Below are 15,841 nucleotides of genomic sequence, written 5' to 3'. Positions count from 1 at the left end.
AATATTGCAAGCTTACAGTATACAACAATAAACAGCTGGTACAATGTAATGTCATCATTTTAATTTTAATAAGCCTGTTGTTAATTACCCTTTTTAATCTTCTGGATCAATGCATCTCTAACACCTTCAATTGACTTGTTCGTGAAAAATATACACCCTCAGTGCATGTTATCCCATACACCATCACTCACTTACTAAGGCTCGATATATCCTTCTCGGCTCGGGTACTGCTTACCGGTACATGTACCCCAGGTACTCTTAATTTTACTTACATGTACCCCGGGTACGGTAAATAAACTTAAACATACCCGCAAATATTAGATTGTATCCGAGTTGTATATCCGCCAAAAATCCGATGTCGTTAAACATGCTACGGATTAACGTAAAACAATATTGTTTACCTTAAACAAACTTCTCTTTTAAAAAATCAGCATCAACATGCTTTTTAGTATGAGTGTTGAGAGGACGCCGTAGGAATAAGCAAGTAATCAATAATACGTCTCTGTTTCTGCTTTTATTTCCTTCATGTATAATGACGATAAGGATTGACGACTAACATTGACGACAATGATTACAAGCATTGACGACTTACGTTGACGACAAGCATTGGCGACTAGATGTAACATTGACCATTCTCTACAATAAATGAAATTAACAATAAAAAAGGAGTAATAAGATTATAGTACAACAGATATGCTATTCAAAGTATAATATAATAGCATACACTCATTAGAATAAAAGGTTTCATAAATAACAATTTGAAAAATTTTCAATAAATATCGAAATATCTTATACAATATTTATTACACAGCATTAATTAATTGTTAAAACATAATATAAAGACAGAATATGGTGTTCCCCATTTAACGGACCTTGCAAACCAAATAATGTTTCTTTTTAAAAATCTATGACGGTAAAAAGTGAACGTGCGATGTCGCGGAAAATATTATACTTGACGACGTCATACAATGACGCGACTTTAAACAATTTAAGATTTAAAATTAAATCACATTATTGATTTTAACAATGAGTTTTGATAATATAAATGCCATTTAACAGAAAATTGACAGAAATGTAAACATAATTAATTTTGACAAAATAGCCGACAACAACCTATTTAGTGTTAAAATTCCCGGGTACGTTTTAGTATATTTACCGTACCCAGGGTACGAGCCTTACTAACTGTATTATTATTATATCTCACCGACTACAAGGTACCTTTACCTTGTTGTGTTTATCAACCTGGAATTTATGTAAAATCCGGCTTTCTTTACTTTTATTTTTCATTCATTTGATTACGCAATTGTTGACGTATCTCGTGGAAAATTATTTGAATCTTTGGATTTTAATGGCGACAAGCTGGAAGTGTCAATTTATTTTAAAAACAAATCTAAGATTTTAAATATTGTGTGTTTGTCATGCATAATTCAGTGTTTTCCAGAAAAATTAGAGTAGCCAGTTATATGGCCGGCAACTATGCAGTAAAACGAAAGCATTTATGACATTTACTTGATATATTTGGGAAAAGTAGCCGGCATGTTAATGTAAGAGTAAATGTAACCGGCAAAATCGCTGGCTGCCGGTATTTGAAGAGAACACTGATAATAGTAAACTAAATCTCTACGACAGGATTACAGCTTTGTAAAATTGTTTTTTGGGTGATAATGGTTAGCAATTCATACAAATGTTATTAAAAAATACTGTGCTTTTAAATTAATTTTGAGAATGGGATGGAAGAACAGAAAATGAAGAGCATACAGGGATGGAAATAAGTGGGTTCCTGTGAGCCCGGGGCAGGTAGATTTTGGCCTGGGCAACTCAATTTCAAAAGTTGGTTAATTTTTTTTTTTGATCTTAAAACAATTCAGTGCAATAAAAATTGAAAAACAATTGATCACCATGGATCAATACTAGTTAAATAATATTCATTATTTAGGAATAGGACATGATTCAATTCAGGCTCATAATAATACATCATGCATTGAACATGTGTATTGCCAGCAAATGTATTTAATTATCTATTATTTTATTAAAAGAATGTATAATATTCACATGTTCATATTTCTGGGCTCGTTATTCTTTATCTGGGCAACCAAAATACTAAAGACGGTTGCCCACAATAGTAAAAAGTTAGTTTCAATCCCTGGCATATCATTGTAACTTTATTGTTATAAGCATTGAATTAAAGTTGTGATTGAGGTTAGCTTGTTGTTTATAGTATATTTACTTTTTTGCTCCACTATTATATATGAAATATATATAGTGTAGCTATCCTACTCACCGCAGCGTCGGCGTGCGCATTGGAATGTTTGCGTACCACCTCAAATATATTTCCTTTGTCCACTGCCAGATTGCTTTTATATTTTGCATACTTCTTTACCAACATAACCCCAATCTATAAACAAGAGCAGACAACTGTATCAAGCATTTAAAAAAAATTAGGCCCTTTTTCACTTAGAATATGCATATTATTGATAAATCTATGTTGAAGTTCGCATACCACCTCAAATTTTCAATGTCCCTTGACATATTGCTTTCATACATGTATTTTGCTTTTTAAGCAACATGACCCCAATGTATAAACAAGAGCAGATAACTGTATCAAGCATTTTGTAACAATTATGGCCTTTTTTCACCAAGAATAAGCATAAATTCGATAAATCTAGTTAAAAGTTTGCGTACCACCTTTAAATTGCCATAACTTCTTTATTATGTTCCCCCAAATTTTTAAGGAGGAGCATTATAGTCGCCGCTTCGTCTGTCCGTCCGTGCACAATTTTTGTCGGGGCTATTTCTCAGCAACTAATGACTGGAATTCAATTAAACTTAATGGGAAGCTTCACTACCAAGAGGAGATGTGCATATTATCAGCTGGTTCTGGTCGGATGATTTTTCACAGAGTTACCGGTACAATGTATGGCCCTTTGAAATTTTCCATTAACTGTACATATAGTGCAATTCTTGTCCGGTCTGGGCAACCAATGACCGGAATTCAATGAAACTTTATGGGAAACTTCACTACCAAGAGGACATGTGCATATTATCAGCCAGTTCTTGTCGGATGATTTTTCACAGGTTATGGCCCTTTGAAATTTTCCATATAGTGCAATTCTTGTCCAAGCTATTTCTCAGCAACTTATTACCAATTGTTTTTTCGTAATCATTTTTTTCGTACCCAAATGTTTTTTGTACCCAAATGTGTTCGTACCCAATTTTTTTTTCGTTCCCATATTTTTCGTACTAAAATTTTTTTTGTACCCAATTTTTTTCGTACACAATTTTTTTTTCGTACCCAATTTTTTTTCGTACCCATTTTTTTCCTACAATTTTTTTTCGTAACCAATTTTTGTGTACCCAAATCTTTTTTTGTACCCAATTTGTTTGTACCCAAATGTTTTTCGTTCCCAATTTTTTTCATACCCAAATTTTTTTTTCGTACCCATTTTTTTCGTACCCAAATTTGATTTGTTCCCAAATTTTGTTGTACCCAAATATTTATTTGTACCCTTTTTTTTCGTACCCAAATAGTTTTTCGTACCCTAATTTTTTTTCATAACCAAATTTTTCGTACACAAATTTGTTCGTACCAAAATTTCTTCGTACCCATTTGTTCGTACTCAAATTTTTTTCGTACACAAATTTGTTCGTACCTTATTTTTTATTTATACCCATTTTTTTCGTACCAAAATAGTTTTTTGTACCCTTATTTTGTTTTGTTCCCTTTTCTTCGTACTCAAATTTGTTTTCGTACCGAATTTTTTTTTTTTCGTACCCACATATTTTTTCGTACCAATTTTTTTTTGGAAATAATCGATTTTCAATTTGATTTCATCTCTCCACTCATTCCATCCCGCGAAACCCTTAAGGTGTCGCAAGTCTAGTAAGGAATATAAGCTTCAACCTGAAACGTGGCTTTTCAAACAACATTCGAAACGAAATTCGGTATAAATTCCAGTGTAAAATATAGATAGTTAGTGAATTAAATTCACATGTTGGGAACAAAAGTGGTCAATCTTCGTATGGTATTTGTACAACGACACATGTTGTCAATAAAATAAAAATTCCATTTATGCGTACAACACATACAACAAGGTTCAACAGAGATAGACCTGTTACAGACAAATCAAAGGATGAATACATTAAGAACGACATTCACAGTATTTAACAGTTTCAAAGATCTTTAAAAATGTGTTTCTTTTTATGAACAAGAGAACATATCCTTAGTATATGTGTTATATATTTAAGTAATTATTGACAGAGCACTATTGTTTTATCTTGTTGTTTAAATGCATTATTGAATTATATTAAAACGTGCTTCATGTAGTAGATATAACACCAAATAATTTCAAACATTATCGTATTGTGAAATCTTCACGTAACACTAGTGCATGTATTTCAAATTTCTGTGTCCTTAGAGATAACTTTTTTGTTATATGGAATGAGTGATGTATTGGACGTCATCATTGATGACGTTCAATCGAACGAATGATAAAGGGGGCTAAGTTTCATTAAGTTGGTGCATATAGTCGCGATTTGGGCGCCTTGAAAACGGGTCGGTTAATTTTGCTGAAATTTGACATGTATATGGACAAGAATGCGATCTACCTGTTGGCGTAGGCGTTATACCTGGGAAAAATCAAGTTTTTTGATTAAATCACGAAAAAGTTTCGCAAGTTTGACAAAACCGGAATTACAAAATGCGGTATGTGGATATACCGAGTTCCTACCGAAATCCCCGAAATCAAACTTTGATAAAACAATGTTTCATTAGTGATTTCAGTGTATTTCGCAACGATCTATATTAAAATACGCAGTTTTTCAATACACAATCAATATTAATGGGGATTTCGTGGGATCTCGTGGATTTCTGGGGATTTTGGTAATTACGGGAAATTCGGTATTTCTTCACAGGGTGCTGGATGTTTCGGTAAATGACCAGTTCGGTAAATTGATTTATAGAGTAAAAGTCGTGGATGTTTCGGTAAATTGATTTTATATAGGAGGTATACCTACAACGAGGTGTTAATGACACCTATTATCGGCTTACAATAACATTGGGGGCATTTATTTGCAAACTGTGGATTACTTTTGAGTTGAGTAATTAATGCCATGCCTAAGGTAAAGAATTTAGTTAATTTTACGATTTAAATAACGCAATACTGTTGTTTGGTTTTTAAATTGGTGCTTTTATTTAATTAACAAAATTATAACATAATAGTAAAAATAAGAAATAATGATTTATGGCGGAATAAATGTAAGCTCTGCAATTACGTTTAATGCTATTTTAAAAAGTTTTTTATGATTAAAGAATAAAGGTTTCATGTTGAATTTTATATTTATTTATATGTTTTATTATTTCTTTCTGGTCGCGCCAGTTCCTTCACCTGAAACAAATATAACGTAAGTTATCTATAATTATAAATTATATTGTTCAAAATAAAATACACTTCAAAGTAAAAGTAGATTTAATAAAATAAGTTATAAGACAATATCCATATTATAAGCTAGATAAGATTATAAGTTAGATTTTGCAAAATAAATTACACTTCAATAATAAAATATCCAAACAATCGTACCTTCTTAGCTATTTTCATCTTTTTTGTAGCACCAGGATCTTGTGGATGAACGTGTCCTGCTACACCCGATGTGAACATGTCGCGGTACTGTTTCACGGATGCCGGACATTTTACTGTCTTGTTTCGCACCGAGCATCGCCAGAATTGTCTCTCTCCGGACGTTACCTAAAATGATAAAACAAATCATGTGTAATATTTATTTCAGTGAATTCAACATGCGTGTAACGAATTATCATGCAAAATCACAGAATTTTATATTATTATAAACACGTTCATGTGAGCTGCATTTATCAGACATCTTATGTATTATCAATGTATGTAATTCATTTTAATGAAACGTAAAATACATACCCCCTTCGTGTAAGAATATCCATCCGAACTGATCAGTTTCGCCGCACCTCGCTTAGTCCCGGACTCCACAATCTCATACGTAATTACGGCGTCGTCGGCGGGGATTTCGTCGTTCAGCTCAAGGTCATCAGGTAAAGACGTGTCTACCACTGGTGTTGGTCGTTCGTACTCTTGGGCTAGGTCGAATGACACATCTGGTATGGTAGTGTTACCCCCATGTCTTAGATCTTCTTGTGCAAGATTTCTGAGTGGCGATACCGGGATTTCAAGTGGTGGTGGTGGTTCGTCGACGTTCCTGCAACCATTACAGAACCACTCTATCTGTACCTCACCACTGCGCAGTTGCATGTACTGCTGATGGGTAATTTCTAAAAATAAAAAATAAATAAAGCAAAGTTATAACATAATATGATTTTTATATTTACAACCATTATCTGTTAATTTACGTTAATTAAGGCATTACTTATGATCAGTTTTAAATCACGACATTACAGGCGACAACACAATTCACAATTTTAATGTATCTATATTATCACTAAGAAATTACTAAGACTTACCGGTGTGTCTACGGTGACTCCATCTTCCACATGAATCACATGCAATAGCGTGCGCACGAGAAGTGACCTCAATATTGCAGTAAATACATGGATGTTCAGCCATGATTGTATGATACAGTAAAAGAAATCATCTGCCTATATACATACTTTAACATTTGAGCAACAACACTTACCATAATTACTCGATAACCCGCGAAAATTTTCTCTTCATCCTCTCATTGATTTCTTATTTGACAATGACCATGATAATTTTATAATTACCTAATTACATAATAATGTTATTTTTACCACAAATAAACATCCTTTGATGTCACCACCAGTATTTTTTGGTAAACATGATTAAAGAAGGAAAACGTTTGTTTATTTCACAGTTTGAAAGTTACTGGTCGTGTATGTAAAAACTCGGCCACCAGTGTTAAAGCATGTTCACGATCTAAACATAAATATCTAGATTATTTTAAGAATAATACCTTATGTGCAGAACTGTTTGTAGGAAAAAAAAGCGAGAAATTTATTTACATACGAAACAAACATATTTGATCTTATTATTTTAAACCACCGAAAATTAACCATTACATAAACATGAGGTAGTTTGCCAACATAATGAATATGTTGCCCAGCTCTTGCCACGTGGAGGCCACCTCTTGTAAGAGCCACATTATTATATTTTTTTAACTGCTTTAATTAAGGTATTTATCAACTAAATTTTTAAAAACATATATAAAATACAAAACGATCATGACCTTAATATATAATTTACCTCCATCGATTAGAAATTTAATAGGTTGCAAGCCTGGATAATTAATAATAACACTTTGCAAACATCGTACATTTAAACAGATAATTTAATTAGTACCAAACAACTCAATTAATGTACATCAAAATTAATCCACAGTTTGCAAATAAATGCCCCTAATGTTATTGTAAGCCGATAATAGGTGTCATTAACACCTCGTTGTAGGTATACCTCCTATATAAAATCAATTTACCGAAACATCCACGACTTTTACTCTATAAATCAATTTACCGAACTGGTCATTTACCGAAACATCCATAACCCTCTTCACACCCGTCAAAATGGTCGACTTCGTCAGAATGAACGCTTAGAAAGTATTTACAAAAAAACATCATCTCAAACGATGTAAAGTGAACGCTACTTATCTGTTTTGTAGATAAATATACGATCCATTGGAAAACACTAACATTTGACATAAAAAAACGCCAGTGGATATGGAAATCTTCATCGTTTGAAATAGCAGACGGCGTCGACCAAAGGCGAAAAGATCGCGAGAAAGTATTCACAAAATAACATAATTAAAAATGATGTCAAGTGAACGCTAATTCGCTGTTTTGTAGATAAGTATACGATCTATTGAAAAACCATAACATTTGACATAAAACACCCGTGGATATGCAAATCTTCTGCGTACCAAATAGCAGACATCATGCGGCGTCTAATCTGAGTCTACGCTGTTTGCCAAGGCCGATAGTATAATGAATGGAAATGCACAAACTCAGCAACTGGCAAGCATATATGCATTAGTAGATTGTTTCGTGATTATTTAGAAACGACTACATAATTCTTTTGGTTCAGCCAGTGCAACTTAACAGAAATAAGTATAATAGTTTCTACACCTGACAACAATGTGCCAACTTTATACAAGGTAAGTTGTTTACATTATTTAAAATATTTCAAGCTTACAATATACAACAATAAACAGCTGGTACAATGTAATGGCATCGTTTTAATTTTAATAAGCCCGTGGTTAATTACCCTTTTTAATCTTATGGTTCAATGCATCTCTAACACCTTCAATTGACATTCTCGGCTCGGGTACTACTTACCGGTACATGTACCCCGGGTACTCTTAACTTTACTTACATGTAGCCCGGGTACGGTAAAGAAACTTAAACATACCCGCAAATATTAGATTGTATCCGAGTTGTATATCTGCCAAAAATCCGATGTCGTTAAACATGCTAGCGATTAAAGTAAAACAATATTGTTTACCTTAAAGAAACTTCTCTTTAAAAAAAATCTGCATCAACATGCTTTTTAGTATGAGTGTTGAGAGGACGCCGTAGGAATAATCAAGTAATCAAGAAAACGTCTCTGTTTCTGCTTTTATTTCCTTCATGTATAATGACGATAAGGATTGACGACTAACATTGACGGCAATGATAACAAGCATTGAAAACTAACACTAACGACAAGGATTGGCGACTAGATGTAACATTGACGATTCTCTACAATAAATGAAATTAACAATAAAGAATGAATTATACGATTATAGTACAACAGATCTGCTATTCGAAGTATAATATGATAGCATACACTCATTAGAATAAAAGGTTTCATAAATAACAATTTGAAACATTTTCAATAAATATCGAAATATCTTATACAATATTTATTACACAGCATGAATTATTTGTTAAAACATAATATAAATACCAAATATGGTGTTCCCCATTTAACGGACCTCGCAAACCAAAAAATGTTTCTTTAAAAAAATCTATGACGGTAAAAAGTGAACGTGCGACATCGCGGAAAATATACTTGACAACGTCATACAATGACGCGACTTTAAACAATTTAAGATTTTAAATTGAATCACATTAATGATTGTAAAAATGAGTTTTGATAATACATTGTATAAATGCCATTTAACAGAAAATTGACATAAATGTAAACATAATTAATTTTTACAAAATAGCCGACAACAACCGATTTAGTGTTAAAATTCCCGGGTATGTTTTAGTATATTTACCGTACCCAGGGTACGAGCCTTACTAACTGTATTATTATTATATCTCACCGACTACCTTTACCTTGTTGTGTTTCAACCTGAAATTTATGTAAAATCCGGCTTTCTTTACTTTTATTTTTCATTCATTTGATTACGCAATTGTTGACGTATCTCGTGGAAAATTATTTGAATCTTTGGATTTTAGTGACGACAAGCTGGAAGTGTCAATTTATTTTTTACAATGAATCTAAGATGTATTTAATTTTTGTGTGTTTGTCATGCATAGTTCAGTGTTTTCCAGAAAAATTTGAGTAGCCAGTTATATGGCCGGCAACTATGCAGTAAAACCAAAGCATTTGTGACATTTACTTGATATATTTGGGAAAAGTAGCCGGCATCAAGAGTTAATGTAACCGGCAAGATCGCTAGCAGCCGGTATTTAAAGAGAACACTGATAATAGTAAACTAAATCTCTACGACGGGATTACAGCTTTGTAAAATTGTTTTTTGGGTGATAATGGTTAGTAATTCATACTAATGTTATTAAAAAATATCGGCTTTAAATTTAATTTTGAGAATGCGATGGAAGAACAGAAAATGAAGAGCATACAGGGATGGAAATAAGTGGTTTACCGTGAACCCGGGGCAAGTAGATTTTGGCCTGGGCAACTCAATTTCAAAAGTTGGTAAACTTCTTTTTTTTAAAGCTTAAAACAATTCACTGCAATAAAAATTGAAAAACAATTGATCACCATGGATCAATACTAGTTAAATAACATTCATTATTTAGGAATAGGACATGATTCAATTCAGGCTCATAATAAAACATCATGCATTGAACATGTGTTGTCAGCAAATGTATTTAATTATCTATTATTTTATTAAAAGAATGTATAATATTCACATGTTCATATTTCTGGGCTCGTTATTCTTTATCTGGGCAACCAAAATACTAAAGATGGTTGCCCACAATAGTAAACAGTTAGTTTCAATCCCTGGCATATCATTGTATCTCTATTGTTATAAGCATTGCATTAAAGTTGTGATTGAGGTTAGCCTGTTGTTTATGGTATATTTACATTTTAGCTTGACTGTTATATATGAAATATATATAGTCGAGCTATCCTACTCAACCCGGCGTCGGCTTGCGCATTGAAATGTTTGCGTACCACCTCAAATATATTTCCTATGTCCATTGACATATTGCTTTTATATTTTGCATACTTCATTACCGACATAAACCCAATCTATAAACAAGAGCAGACAACTCATTTACTGTATCAAGCATTTTAACAGAATTAGGCCCTTTTTCACTTAGAATAATATGCATATTATTGATAAATCTATGTTAAAGTTTGCATATGACCTCAAATATTTTTTATGTCCCTTGACATATTGCGTTCATACACCATGTATTTTGCTTATTAACCAACATGACCCCAATGTATAAACAAGAGCAGATAACTGTATCAAGCATTTTGTAACAATTATGGCCTTTTTTTCACTTAGAATAAGCATATAATTGATAAATCTATTATTAAGTTTGCGTACCACCTTTAAATTGCCATAACTTGTTTATTATGCTCCCCCCCAAATTTTTTAGGGGGAGCATATAGTCGCCGCTTCGTCTGTCCGTCGGTGCACAAATTTGTTTCGTACCCAATTTTTTTTGTACCCAAATTTATATATGTACCCTTTTTTTTCGTACCCAAATAGTTTTTTGTACCCTAATTTTTTCGTTCCCTATAGGTTTTCATAACCAAATTTTTTTTCGTACCCAATTTTTTTTTTACACAAATTTGTTCGAACCCAAATTTCTTTGAACCCATTTGTTCGTACTCAAATTTTTTTCGTACCCAAATTCGTTTTGTTCCCAATTTTTTTTGTACCCAAATTTTTATTTCAACCTTTTTTTTCGTACCCAAATAGTTTTTCGTACCCTAATTTTTTTTCATAACCAATTTTTTTTTCGTACCCACATTTTTTTGTACCCAATTTTTTCGTACACAAATTTGTTCGTACCCAAATTTCTTCGTACCCATTTGTTCGTACTCATTTTTTTTTCGTACACAAATTTTTTCGTACCTTATTTTTTATTTGTACCCATTTTTTTCGTACCAAAATAGTTTTTTCGTTCCCTTATTTTGTTTGTACCCTTTTTATCGTACTCAAATTTGTTTTCGTACCCAAATTTGTTTTTTTTTCCTACCCGCATATTTTTTCGTACCATTTTTTTTTAGAAATAATCGATTTTCAATTTGATTTCATCTCTCCACTCATTCCATCCCGCGAAACCCTTAAGGTGTCGCAACTCTAGTACAGTATGGAATGAGTGATGTATTGAACGTCATCATTGATGACGTTCATTCGAACGAATGATAAAGGGGGCTAAGTTTCGTTAAGCTGAGGCAAATCACTGCGATTTGAGCGCCTTGAAAACTGGTCAGTTACTTTTGCTGAAATTTTGCATGTATATGGAGAAGAATGCGATCTACCTGTTGGCGTAGGCGTTATACCTGGGAAAAATCTAGTTTTTTGATTAAATCACGAAAAAGTTTCGCAAGTTTGACAAAACCGGATTTACAAAATGCGGTATGTGGATATACCGAAGTCCTACCGAAATCCCCGAAATCAAACTTTGATAAAACAATGTTTCATTAGTGATTTCAGTGTATTTCGCAACGATCTATATTAAAATACGCAGTTTTTCAATACACAATCAATATTAATGGGGATTTCGTCGGATCTCGTGGTTTTCTGCGGATTTTGGTAATTACGGGAAATTCGGTATTTCTTCACACCCGTCAAAATGGTCGACTTCGTCAGAATGAACGCTTAGAAAGTATTTACAAAAAAAATCATCTCAAACGATGTAAAGTGAACGCTACTTATCTGTTTTGTAGATAAGTATACGATCCATTGGAAAACACTAACATTTGACATAAAAAAACGCCAGTGGATATGGAAATCTTCATCGTTTGAAATAGCAGACGGCGTCGACCAAAGGCGAAAAGATCGCGAGAAAGTATTCACAAAATAACATAATTAAAAATGATGTCAAGTGCACGCTAATTCGCTGTTTTGTAGATAAGTATACGATCTATTGAAAAACCATAACATTTGACATAAAACACCCGTGGATATGCAAATCTTCTGCGTACCAAATAGCAGACATCATGCGGCGTCTAATCTGAGTCTACGCTGTTTGCCAAGGCCGATAGTATAATGAATGGAAATGCACAAACTCAGCAACTAGCAAGCATATATGCATTAGTAGATTGTTTCGTGATTATTTAGAAACGACTACATAATTCTTTTGGTTCAGCCAGTGCAACTTAACAGAAATAAGTATAATAGTTTCTACACCTGACAACAATGTGCCAACTTTATACAAGGTAAGTTGTTTACATTATTTAAAATATTTCAAGCTTACAGTATACAACAATAAACAGCTGGTACAATGTTATGTCATCGTTTTAATTTTAATAAGCCCGTGGTTAATTACCCTTTTTAATCTTATGGTTCAATGCCGGCAATGGTTATACGCAATGGTTATATGGCCGGCAACTATGCAGTAAAACCAAAGCATTTGTGACATTTACTTGATATATTTGGGAAAAGTAGCCGGCATCAAGAGTTAATGTAACCGGCAAGATCGCTAGCAGCCGGTATTTAAAGAGAACACTGATAATAGTAAACTAAATCTCTACGACGGGATTACAGCTTTGTAAAATTGTTTTTTGGGTGATAATGGTTAGTAATTCATACTAATGTTATTAAAAAATATCGGCTTTAAATTTAATTTTGAGAATGCGATGGAAGAACAGAAAATGAAGAGCATACAGGGATGTAAATAAGTGGTTTACCGTGAACCCGGGGCAAGTAGATTTTGGTCTGGGCAACTCAATTTCAAAAGTTGGTAAACTTCTTTTTTTTAAAGCTTAAAACAATTCACTGCAATAAAAATTGAAAAACAATTGATCACCATGGATCAATACTAGTTAAATAACATTCATTATTTAGGAATAGGACATGATTCAATTCAGGCTCATAATAAAACATCATGCATTGAACATGTGTTGTCAGCAAATGTATTTAATTATCTATTATTTTATTAAAAGAATGTATAATATTCACATGTTCATATTTCTGGGCTCGTTATTCTTTATCTGGGCAACCAAAATACTAAAGATGGTTGCCCACAATAGTAAACAGTTAGTTTCAATCCCTGGCATATCATTGTATCTCTATTGTTACAAGCATTGCATTAAAGTTGTGATTGAGGTTAGCCTGTTGTTTATGGTATATTTACATTTTAGCTTGACTGTTATATATGAAATATATATAGTCGAGCTATCCTACTCAACCCGGCGTCGGCTTGCGCATTGGAATGTTTGCGTACCACCGCAAATATATTTCCTATGTCCATTGACATATTGCTTTTATATTTTGCATACTTCATTACCGACATAAACCCAATCTATAAACAAGAGCAGACAACTCATTTACTGTATCAAGCATTTTAACAGAATTAGGCCCTTTTTCACTTAGAATAATATGCATATTATTGATAAATCTATGTTAAAGTTTGCATATGACCTCAAATATTTTTTATGTCCCTTGACATATTGCGTTCATACACCATGTATTTTGCTTATTAACCAACATGACCCCAATGTATAAACAAGAGCAGATAACTGTATCAAGCATTTTGTAACAATTATGGCCTTTTTAACCAGGTTTTCCGAAGGAAAAAACTGGTTATTAGATTGGCGAATGCGGGCGGGCTGGCTGGCGGGCTGGCGGAATAAGCTTGTCCGGGCCATAACTATGTCGTTCATTGTCAGATTTTAAAATCATTTGGCACATTTGTTCACCATCATTGGACAGTGTGTCGCGCGAAATAATTACGTCGATATCTCCAAGGTCAAGGTCACACTTTGAGTTCAAAGGTCAAAAATGGCCATAAATGAGCTTGTCCGAGCCATAACTATGTCGTTCATCGTCAGATTTTAAAATCATTTGGCACATTTGTTCACCATCATTGGAGGGTGTGTCGCGCGAAATAATTACGTCGATATCTCCAAGGTCAAGGTCACACTTTGAGTTCAAAGTTCAAAAATGGCCATAAATGAGCTTGTCCTGGCCATAACTATGTCATTCATTGTGAGATTTTAAAATCATTTGGCACATTTGTTCACCATCATGGGACGGTGTGTCCCACGAAAGAATCACGTCAATATCTCCAATGTCAAGGCCGCCACGACTAAAAATAGATTTAAAAAAAAAAAAACTTTCAAAGGGGGTTAATTTTTTTTGGTCATTTCAAAAGTTCAGTTTGAGTTTTCTCCCTTTATCAGATTTTTTTTTCACAATGAAAACCTGGTTTTGTGACAATTTTGTCCCTTGTTTTCACTTAGAATAAGCATATAATTGATAAATCTATTATTAAGTTTGCGTACCACCTTTAAATTGCCATAACTTGTTTATTATGCTCCCCCCCCAAATTTTTTAGGGGGAGCATATAGTTGCCGCTTCGTCTGTCCGTCGGTGCACAAATTTGTTTCGTACCCAATTTTTTTTGTACCCAAATTTATATATGTACCCTTTTTTTTCGTACCCAAATAGTTTTTTGTACCCTAATTTTTTCGTTCCCTATAGGTTTTCATAACCAAATTTTTTTTCGTACCCAATTTTTTTTTTACACAAATTTGTTCGAACCCAAATTTCTTTGAACCCAAATTTCTTTGAACCCATTTGTTCGTACTCAAATTTTTTTCGTACCCAAATTCGTTTTGTTCCCAATTTTTTTTGTACCCAAATTTTTATTTGAACCTTTTTTTTCGTACCCAAATAGTTTTTCGTACCCTAATTTTTTTTCATAACCAATTTTTTTTTCGTACCCACATTTTTTTGTACCCAATTTTTTCGTACACAAATTTGTTCGTACCCAAATTTCTTCGTACCCATTTGTTCGTACTCATTTTTTTTTCGTACACAAATTTTTTCGTACCTTATTTTTTATTTGTACCCATTTTTTTCGTACCAAAATAGTTTTTTCGTTCCCTTATTTTGTTTGTACCCTTTTTATCGTACTCAAATTTGTTTTCGTACCCAAATTTGTTATTTTTTCCTACCCGCATTTTTTTTCGTACCATTTTTTTTTAGAAATAATCGATTTTCAATTTGATTTCATCTCTCCACTCATTCCATCCCGCGAAACCCTTAAGGTGTCGCAAGTCTAGTAATTTGATATCTTTGCATTTGTTGATCATATTGTTTTGTTATGCTTAATATGCTATACCAATGAACATATATCATGTTTGTGCGTGTGTTCATAAGGTTTTCGTATTTGTTCTCTGAATAATTATTGCATTTGGGATACAAGTGTTTTCTCCGAAAATTGGCTTTGATGTAAGGGACGAAGGGCCTGTCGGCTTCCACTAATGTTTAACCTGTTCTCGGCTCGTATGATATATTATATTACAATTATAGTAATATGATTTTGTTTTTCAAATAACATTTGGTTTATGATGAAATTAACTTATTTACAAATATTATTTTTTTGATAATAAAACCCAGGATAACCATTCTGCGATATTTCCCA

General features: G+C 33.1%; 1 long non-coding RNA gene across 1 annotated transcript; it reads left to right on the top strand.

Moving 5' to 3' along the window:
• The first annotated feature begins 5,259 nt into the window (after positions 1 to 5,259).
• LOC127853417 (uncharacterized) lies at positions 5,260 to 6,870 on the top strand. Its single transcript, XR_008036597.1, has 2 exons — positions 5,260 to 5,400; positions 5,606 to 6,870. It is a non-coding gene; the product is annotated as an uncharacterized LOC127853417 (long non-coding RNA).
• The last annotated feature ends 8,971 nt before the right edge of the window (positions 6,871 to 15,841 follow it).

This window comes from Dreissena polymorpha, chromosome 12, assembly GCF_020536995.1.
Source record: "Dreissena polymorpha isolate Duluth1 chromosome 12, UMN_Dpol_1.0, whole genome shotgun sequence".
Lineage (NCBI taxonomy): Eukaryota > Metazoa > Mollusca > Bivalvia > Myida > Dreissenidae > Dreissena > Dreissena polymorpha.
The sequence above is the reverse complement of the archived record's forward strand: the minus strand, read 5'-3'. Positions and strand labels throughout refer to the sequence as shown.